Below are 10,002 nucleotides of genomic sequence, written 5' to 3'. Positions count from 1 at the left end.
GTTCAATCATAGTTAATGGTTTGAAGATGAGGTGGAAGGAGAAGTTGTTGGGAAGTTTGATTTCTTGTGGTAGCCTAGGGGTATGGATAAAGAATCGTATAAAAAAAGATCGGGTAGAGTGGAGGAAGTTGATTGAAGAAATAAGTTATTTCCAGGAATGGTAGGGGAGAAGAGTGTGTGGGTTTAATGTTGCACAACCTCATAGGCATTAGTCTTCCATAATTTGTCAGCAAAGGATGATGTTGCGAGTTGAATTTCCTATGGTGGAATGAGATGATTAGAAAGATTTTTTGAGATTTTGATTTTTTGATGATGAGTGATGGGGTAGAATGAATGGGATGTAGGTGAAATGGGTTTTTGGAACCATAATGAAGATCTATCCAGTAAAATATAATGGATGTAATGGATGCCATGGAGTGGAGTTTTGGCATGCGAGTTAAAGGATAAATTCAAGGTAAATGTAATGGTTTTTTGATGTTAATAGTGGATGAAAAAAATTGATTTTAAGTTGTTTGACTCCTCTACGCTACTAAGAGTAAGCTAGAAGAATGAAATTGACACTTTCTTAGGTCACTGGTTTGGTTTGAATTCATGGACTATGAAATTGGGTGTTTTGGTATCATGACGAAGCTTGCTTTGATTGAGAAACTGACTTCAACATTTTTTAGGTAGTTGGACGATGGGATATATTTTTTAAATTATACAAAAAAAATTTAAGTTTTATATTTGTAAAAACCAATCAAAGAGGCTTCTATGAATTAGTAACTTAGGTGCTATATGTGAGCTTTGATGACCATGGACTAGTTGTAAATTGGACCTTTTTCTATGTATACATTTTATCTCTAGTTATTATTAATAAAATATATATCTTATTACCGACCAAAAAAAAATTTAAATTACTAATAAATAAATAAATTATCCTTTCTTGTTGTTTCTCTTCTTATCGAGGAGTCTCTATGAACAAATATATATTGTCTTTGTGTTACTATGGGTTGGGTTTAGGGATATGGTTTCTCATTTAAAGTTTATCAAAGTTGTGATGAAGGGTAGTCTATTCAGTTTGCAAATACATGGAGGCATGGGTTAATGTAAAACCCTTTTTTTTAGAGTTTTGTATAGAAAATATGTTGTAAACAATGACTAGATGGGCCAAAGTCTAGTAAATGAGTCAATGGGTCAATGACTTTGACTAAAAAACTACACAATTAGATCCTGATAGCAATATCACAATTTGACTTGTTGTGGAAAAATATCTCCTACTTATCAATTGATGAGCGTAAGGGGTTTTCTAATGAATAGTTCATAAGGCACAAGACTTGGTGAAGGTTTTGCAAATAGGGTTTCAAGAAGAGTGGGTTTAACCGTGGAGGAAAATTTTTAGTCAAGTTCGCTTGAGCTAGAGTATTATTGGGATGGGTGACCTCTCAGGAAGTCCCAGTGCTTCAACTCTATGATCATCACCAAGATCTAATAAGTGATAAGTATTCCATTTATTTTCATGAGAGATGGATTCATGTGAATCACTACTCATGAAACATGAGCTAATGAATTTGACTAAAAAACTACACAGTTAAATCCTTATAGCAATATCACAATTTGAGTTGTCATGGAAACATATATCCTACTTATCAATTGGTAATTAGTGTTCTAGTATTTAATTTTCCATGTTTTTAGCTCGAGGATTTGTAGTTTTTTTAAGCTTAGAACTACATGGGATTCAAAATTAATGTTATTTTTTATTCAACCTTGTGGATCTAGGCTAGGGTTCAATGATATTTAAGATTATGTTTTAAAAATGTTATAATTTGATTCTAACTCCTTACTTGTATGCACATCTCTCTCTTCTCCCTCCTATTGAAATCGGATTGAAAAGATCATTGAAGAAGGAGATTGTTGAAGAAGACTATGTGTTTCAATCATTGTTTTGTCACTGATGTCAAACCTACTATTTGTTGGTAAGACAATTACTTATATGTTTCAAGTACTATCATTTAGTTCATTGATGAGGAGGATTTGATCAACAAGATGTAATAAAAGCTCCTAGAAGAAAGGTTGAGTTATGATTATGTAATGAAGTACAAGGATCAGTTAAGACAGTGATGACATGATGTATTGATGATATACTTAAGGTTACAAAATGGCTAGCTACACTTAAAAAGTTTAAAAGAATAAGTTAAACAAAATTTCTCTACCAAGCTTGACCGAGTGGATAGTAGGTGCTAAGCAAACTTAGTACAAGCCAAGTAGAAAGTCAGTTGGAGCTAAGTGAAAGAAAATTCTAGTGGGTACCAAGCAAGATAGTGGATGTCGAGAAAAATAGTGGATGCCAAGTGAATTTTAGTTGATGTTGAGCACTAGTAAAATCCAGTTAATGCTGAGAGATTTTACAGTTGATGTTGAGTGATATAGTATGTGCTAAGCATCAAAAGATTGATAATGTCAAGTTGTTGCAATATGACAAAGATCAAAGATTAGCCAAATAAAAGCTAACAAGTTTGTTTTCTTGAAACTTATGAACCAAGAGGAAGATAAGATTGATGAGCTGGTGGCACGAAATTTTATGTAAATTGTTTTGGAGGTGAATTCAAATGGATTCTAAGAGAAGTTTCTAGAGAAGACAAGATATGAGGTAAATACATTGTATCCTACCTAATCCATCCAAAACCCTAATTTAGATGATGGATAATGAGTTAGAAAATATCCTAATTTCCTATATATAAGAATGTCTAGTCATGAAGCAAAAGAGTTAGAGAGTTTGGTGCAAGAACCTAAGAAGGAGAAGGAATTAAGGGTTTTGCTTCATCAAGTGACCCAACAGAAGTGTTTGTAATGGCATATTAAGCAAGAAGGCTTAAGGAGATGTATGCTTGAAGAGTGAATAAGTTGTCAGAGCTACAAAGAATGAAATCCAACTAGAATGGAGGACTAAATAGATATTTTTAATCTACAAGTGAAGTTGTAAGTTATATCAGATCAAAGCTCTACTGTTACTTTCTAACAATTGTATTAATCTAGGGTAAATCCTTTGGATTAAGGTTCACTTAACAATCATTGGAAAATACTTTAATAGGGTGGCATTCCAAGTGAATGGCCTAAAGTCCTCTAACAAGGCTCACTTTTAACAAGGTGAATGAAATCCCTTAATCGGGTTACATTTAACAATGTGTATTGTAACCTTTAACAGGGTTGGCCTTTCACAGGACATCACTTGAGAAGAGTCAGAAAGGAGTAGCATGTTACTGGTGCTTTTCCCAAATTAGGTTTTCATGTTAAATCATTATGTCAAATGTGTTGATGAATGTGTTGTGTTTCATGTTTTACATTTCTACAAGTTGATTTGATAGTAACATATAAGTTTTAGTAGATACACAATGAATGCATGCATGGGTATGAATGTTTTATGGGTTCACTGAATTGTGAGAAAGGTTTTACTTTGTATATCTCAACCTTGAATAACTAATTCACCCCCCCACTCCTCAGTTATTCTAGATTTCCATCAATTGGTATCAAAGCCATCTGCTTAAGAGGACTAGTTTTAAGGTACTAGAAGCACAAAGATCAAGACATCTAAAAGAGAAGTACCCAAGCTCAATAGAGATAACTTTCCTGCATGGCAAATTTTGTTGCAGCTACACCTTGGAGGACTTGGAGATCATGCACAATCTTCCATTATAGTGGAGCATGTTGATCGATTAGGAGCCCTAACTACTGAAGATATGAAGAAAAAGAAAGATCCAGGGTATAATATAGTGGCAAATTTTCATATTTTGGCAAATTTGACATTTTTTGAGTGTTATTTTTGGCAATTTCTGAGCACTTCCATGGTTTCCTGGTCGCCAAGCTTTGTTGGGTTTACCTGGTTGCCTACCATTGTAATCACCAAGGCAAATGTTACGTTTGAGTTTTTCCCTGGTGGTATTCACCTTTCACGCAATCAACCAAGTAACGCTTATTGTGGAATGTTTGTCAGGTTACAAGTTTCCATTTAATGCAGTATGGGAGAATTCACCATCCTAGTTTCATTTTACCATGGAGGAGTTGGCTCGTTTCACGTTATGGGAAGTGGAGGAGTCGGCTTGTTTTGCCAACACACTTTCATTTTTTCATGGAGGAGTCAGCTCGTTTGGCATGGTAAATTGGTAATTGTATTGATTTGTATATAAATCTAAATTCGCCCAAGCAATGAGACATTCACTAAATACTACTGGCACTCCATCAAATTTTTGGCAGCGCAGGACACATCGCGGGCAAGACTCAGACTCCAAAGATAGCTTCCACAACTGGTGGTATACTGGTATGTGCAGCTGTGCTATAAAATCCTCTCCTTGAGCTTATGTAGTTTAATTTAATCAGAAGCTTATCTACAGTTTCCTTTTTTATCTCATTTTCATTAGAAATTTTTCAAAAAGTGAACGTTAATGGTTTTTAAAGCTTGCATGCATGGATATTGACCACCTAAGATTAATATCCTATTTCCTTTGCCATGGAATGTCGATTCACCAACTGTCAAAAATCAGATTTGAAATTTAACTTTTTGTCTTTATGTTTCAATTCCTAGTTTGAAAGTAATATTGCTTATTCTCAGGGAAGTAAAGTTTAAACGGATTATCAGTGGATTGAGATGTCAGGGGAGGGTGAGTCTGTAACTAATATTGCTCAGTCTCAGGGAAGTGACAAGGGTAAGACCCCCAAGGGTAGTGAAGGGATTAATCTTACATCAAAATGCTGAAAACTTAGAGATACTACCATAAAGGCTTTCTTTGGAATTGACAATGTTTTTGGTCCACCAACTTTGGCAATTACAAGTGCAGAAGGAAATCACAATACCTCACCACCACTAGAAGAGTAGGTTGTTATTCAATTAAATCAAAATGCATCAAACGAGGATAGCAATGTTCCAACAACAGAAGATAATATTGATGTTGGTAGGAAGAAAAGAAAAAGGAATGTAAAAATGGGGCGGGAGTGGGAAATGAAAAGGACTTTCCAGGTTAATTGGGTAGTAAAGTATTGGTTTATTGAACCAGTCACAAACAATGATGAACCACCAATAGAATGCAAGTGTACGATTTGTACCTGGAAAATTAAAAGAGAGAAAAAGTTGCAATTAAAGCTCGACACTATAGAAAAACATATTGGTAAGGTTTATGAAAAACAAATCATAGATGGAAAGGAAGTAGCGGTAGTGAGATGGAAATCAAAGGAAGAATGCCTTCATGTTAAGTATGCCATAGAATATGAAGAGCATTTCAAGAAAATAGTGGTAATTGGTAGTGGCAGTAGTGGCAATCCAATCAAGGATGGGCTTCAACATGAAACCAATGATGCAAACTTGGCAAGGACCATTCAGATGAGTGTTATTTTTCATATTCTATCTAGAGGGTGTACTATGAGAGACTTTTCAGAATATGGTAATTTATTATCTTTTTTGAGATTTCCTCACTATCCAATGTCACATTGGTCAATATACGTTGGATGGGAAATGGCAAGCTATCTTGTTGAGGTGGAAAAGAAAAATGTACAGGAGAGAGTAAAAGAATCCAAGTTCATTTCATTATCCTTAGATAGAGTCATTGCGGTAGATAACACTGCTTGGGTCTGTATACATGTATATAATGTAAAAGATCATGTCCGTCAAGCTAATCTACTTTTGTGTTCGTAAAATGAGGGCCAATTCAACTGCAAAAAAATTATATTTAGAAGTTAAGAAAGTTTTGAATGAAATTACTGGTATTGATGACATGACAATTGCAAAGAAGTTAGTGTGTGTCGGAGCTGATGGAGCTGTAGTAATGCAAGGGCAAAGGACTGGTCTTTGTGAAAGATTACAAACTAGTATTGCACCTTACATGCTTGGCATACACTACATGGCCCACCAGATGAATTTAGCATATAAGATTGTAAATACTTTTCCTACAGTGTCAAAAGTTGGAGATCTAATCCGTGAGCTCCACTCGTACTTTTGCAGAAGTCCTAAACACTTTGTAGAATTTAAGATTTTTTTTGAGGGAGTAATAGTAGGAAATAAGATTCTCAAGGATGTTGAGACCAAATGGATATCTTTGCATGGACTAGCAGAAAGAGTTCTAGCAGAATATCAATCCTTGATTGGAGTTCTATATGAGCAATGCCTTACAATGGACAGAGCTCCTGATTTGTTAAATAAGTTAAGTGATATAGAGAACCTATTAACTTTAGCCAATCTTCTCCCCATGCTAGATTTAATGAATAAACTTGTTAAGAAAGCCCAAGACAAAACTATGTATATTCATGAGTATTCTAATTTACATAAAATGACATGCATGGCTCTGGATTCTTTGTATTCAGATCTCTCAGGTCATAGCCCAATTTTTTCAAGGTGGGAGATAATTATAGATTTGAATCATGCTGAGACATTTGTACAATTCAATGGGAAAAATAAGCTATGTGTGTTTGTGAAAGGATTTGAAATACCAATGCACCAATCTAAAACAACCAAGAGAGGCAGAGTACTACTAGTTAGAAAGGATGATTTTGACAAGATTTTTAAATCTGTTAGTGAAAATGTGAAGTCTATTTCCTACCAACTTTCAAGTGAGATTCGTGAAAGATTCCCTCGAGAAGAAATTCTTGAAGCCATGAGTTGTGTGTTTCCTCAATTTTGGAAACACTTTGGACATAATCCAACTGATGCAAAGTTGTTTCATAATAAACTTGACGAATTGATAACACAGTTTTCAAAACATACAGATTGCAATGGACAACTAATACAAGGAATCTTAGATTCAAATAATCTTAAAAATCAATGTAAACTTTTTGCATTGTGTATGAAAAACTAGATGGAAAACTTTGAGAATCCATTCGATCCTGGTGCAATAACAAGGCTCTGGAAAAGGATAAGTCAGAGTGAAGTATTACATTCTTCAATATCAAAATATTTCAAACTTGTTGATTTATGTCAAAAGATGATATTAGGGTCGATGGAAGATGAGAGAGTTTTCAGTGCATTGGGGTTTTTGAAATCAAATGTCAGAAACAAACTAGACAAAATTTTGGAAACTTGCTTGAGGCTGTTTGTAACTCAATACAATGTTAGAGATTTTCCTTATGATAGGTCATTGGCCATTTGGAATTCCACACCTGAAAGAAGAGGCCTTTGCAACACTTTAAAAGATGGTGGTTCTACTTCTATTGTTGACTCCAACATAAATGATGAATTTGGGTCTCAAAGTCAAAATGAAGATGAAGATTTTATGGATTTTGAATACTCGATTCAGAATGAAGAGGAACCTATTAGTACTTGTCAGACTTTAGTTTCAAGATCTGGAAGTGGATTCTAGAGTCCATATGGTATATAGAAGCATCACATTTGAGACTGAGTCAATGAAGTGAATTTTCATTTATTAATGTAGCATTCAGTTCTAAGGAATTTGTAGGTATACAGTATACTCTAGAGTCTACTTCAATTCTTCCATATTCATTATTCAGTCATATTGCAATTACAATTTACAAAAATTGAGTTCAAGATTTTTGTTACTCTATTGTTGACATAATGTTATTTTTGCACCTTTCTCTTGATTTCAGTTCAAGATTTTTGTTAGTTGTTACTCTATTCATATTGTTGACACAATGTCATTTTTGTATCTTCCTCTTGATTTAGTTGTTTGATAATAAAAAAAGAGATAATAGAGACATGTGCAAAGCCCATAACATCACAAAGAACTACTGACTACAAAACATAATGGAAAATTGAAATACATAGAGTTGGAACAATATCTGCTCTTAAAGAAAATTATACTTAATCTAAAAAATAACAACAGATCAGACCATTTCTAAGCCTTGGGAACTCATATTTATATCACTTGAGTTGCAACAAGCTTCAGGCTTACAAAGGTTACATCATGATTCATTACAAAAGACAAAAGATAACAACAATTAAGATAATCATTACAGTTTGTTGAAACCTTATGTGACATATTTTAACAAAAAAAGGGGAAACAATTACAAAATGTGACAAGTGGCAAGTGATCATTAAGCTTGTCTTCCAGTTCTAACTGCAGCATTGCCCACAGCAGATGTACCACAAAGGTAAGGTAATCTATTATGATGAACAGCTTCTCTTTGATATTCTTCTGCAACACTTGTCCTCCAATTGATTCCCTGGGGCCACCATCTTTTGTGCTAATCATCTTCTACTTAAGGGGTTGCTTTGATATCTGCTATAACCTCCCAAATGGCAATATCTATATCCATAATAGGCCATGTTGTATTTCTAACTGCCTCTAATTCATTGATGTTTTTAGTCCATTTTGCATCTGTGATGGCTTTACCCTCTCCAGTAATTTTTTTCATATCAGCTTCAATTTTGTATGTCATATCAATCATATCATATACAACTTGATCACTTGATTCACCTCTTGAAAATTCTATAAATCTTGGATGGTCTAATATTAGATCAAAAGATTCAGACCACTCTTGCCAAGATTTGACATACCCTTCATTGTTCGAAATTGTTGGAATGAAATCAGGGGTACCCAATGCTATGCTTTTCAATTTTCCCCTTATTGCTTTGATCTTACCAATGAAGAATGAATTCAATTCTTTAACTTGATGTATCATTTTCCTTATAGGAACAATGATCTCCTTAGGTAGTTCCTTTTTCTGTGTGAGTAAAGGAACTAACCTATCAAAGAATTGAATGTATGGCCCCCACTAGGAAAATAATGGAGATAATAGTGATAAAGCCTCAGAGCATTGGTATTCATTACTCTGCAGAGTAATGTACATACTATGTACATTTATAGAGGCTCTCTTTAAAGTAGTGATTCTATGAATCAAAAACTATTTCATTTTCCTGATCTTTGCATCCTTGCTAATCTCAAACTCATCCACATCCATATGTGTTACTGGATGTGGTTATTATGCTATCTGGTCAGTTTGAATATTCTAGTCTTGTACCTCCCTTACTCTTAGTAACCTTTCTTCTCTTTTTAAATCTTCATTCTCCTTTTTTTATTCCTCCAAAGTGTGTTGTAGAACATATGTTCTTCTCATTTCCTCTTCATACTTCTTCCTGGCGTCAAGGTACTCTTCATATGTCTACACTAGTTGTTCTTGAAGAATATCAATCTTGTTCTTGCCTAGCATAGCAGCAGTGTTTTGGAGGTTGTAAATTTGATCTGAAGAAGTTGAATGTGCATTCAAGAAAATTTCATTACCTACCGGTGTCTCTTTAATTTCCATCAGGGTAGGCTTCTCTGATTCTAGAGCTACACTCCAAATAGCCATTGTCTTAGTATCTATATTAAATCTTGCCCCCTGCAATTCACCAAATGGATTAATCTCCTTGTAAGAGATTGTTTTTTCTTGTCTCCTCATTTTATCAAGAAGGAATGATGAACTAATGTCCCATCCTAGGAAAACTATCATACCACTCCTTTGTACCAATTCCCTAGCCTCCTCTACAGTGAGGCTTTTACTATTAGGATCATAGGCTTGGAGTTTCTGCACAATTTCAGTCACTTTTTCATTTGTGTCTCCAGGTTTTACATGCAAAGAAAGTTCATTATGTTTGAGTTTATACAAAAGCTTTTGAATTCTTCACTCTTGATAAAATCATCATCCTTCATGAATTCTTGAGCCTGTATAATTCTGTCATCCAGCATCATGGACTACAGTTCTAAACTATTGGGTCTCCTCTCCTCTTTAGTAGCTTGATCAATTAAGAACTTTTTTCTCGCATCATCAAAATACCTAGTTCCTTTGGAAGCACTTGTAAGGATTTCTCTCTAGCCTTTTCTGGAACCTCAGTCAATTTTTTTTTCTTCTTGCCCCCTTTATCCCAGTCTGAAAGGCCAGGTTGATCTTCTTCGTCACTAATTTCCAATACAACATCTGCCTCTGGAGAAGAATGGTTTACTCTATCTCTAGAATTTTGAGGAACTTAAGCCATAATGTTATCAAACTCCTCAATACACTTATCAATTTTTTTTAAATAGGGTAAATCAGAATAGAAGCCCTAGA

Source organism: Cupressus sempervirens, chromosome 2 (genome assembly GCF_028749045.1).
Source record: "Cupressus sempervirens isolate cs-2001-9-10 chromosome 2, ASM2874904v1, whole genome shotgun sequence".
NCBI classification, from domain to species: Eukaryota; Viridiplantae; Streptophyta; class Pinopsida; order Cupressales; family Cupressaceae; genus Cupressus; species Cupressus sempervirens.
This window is presented reverse-complemented; position numbering follows the sequence as displayed.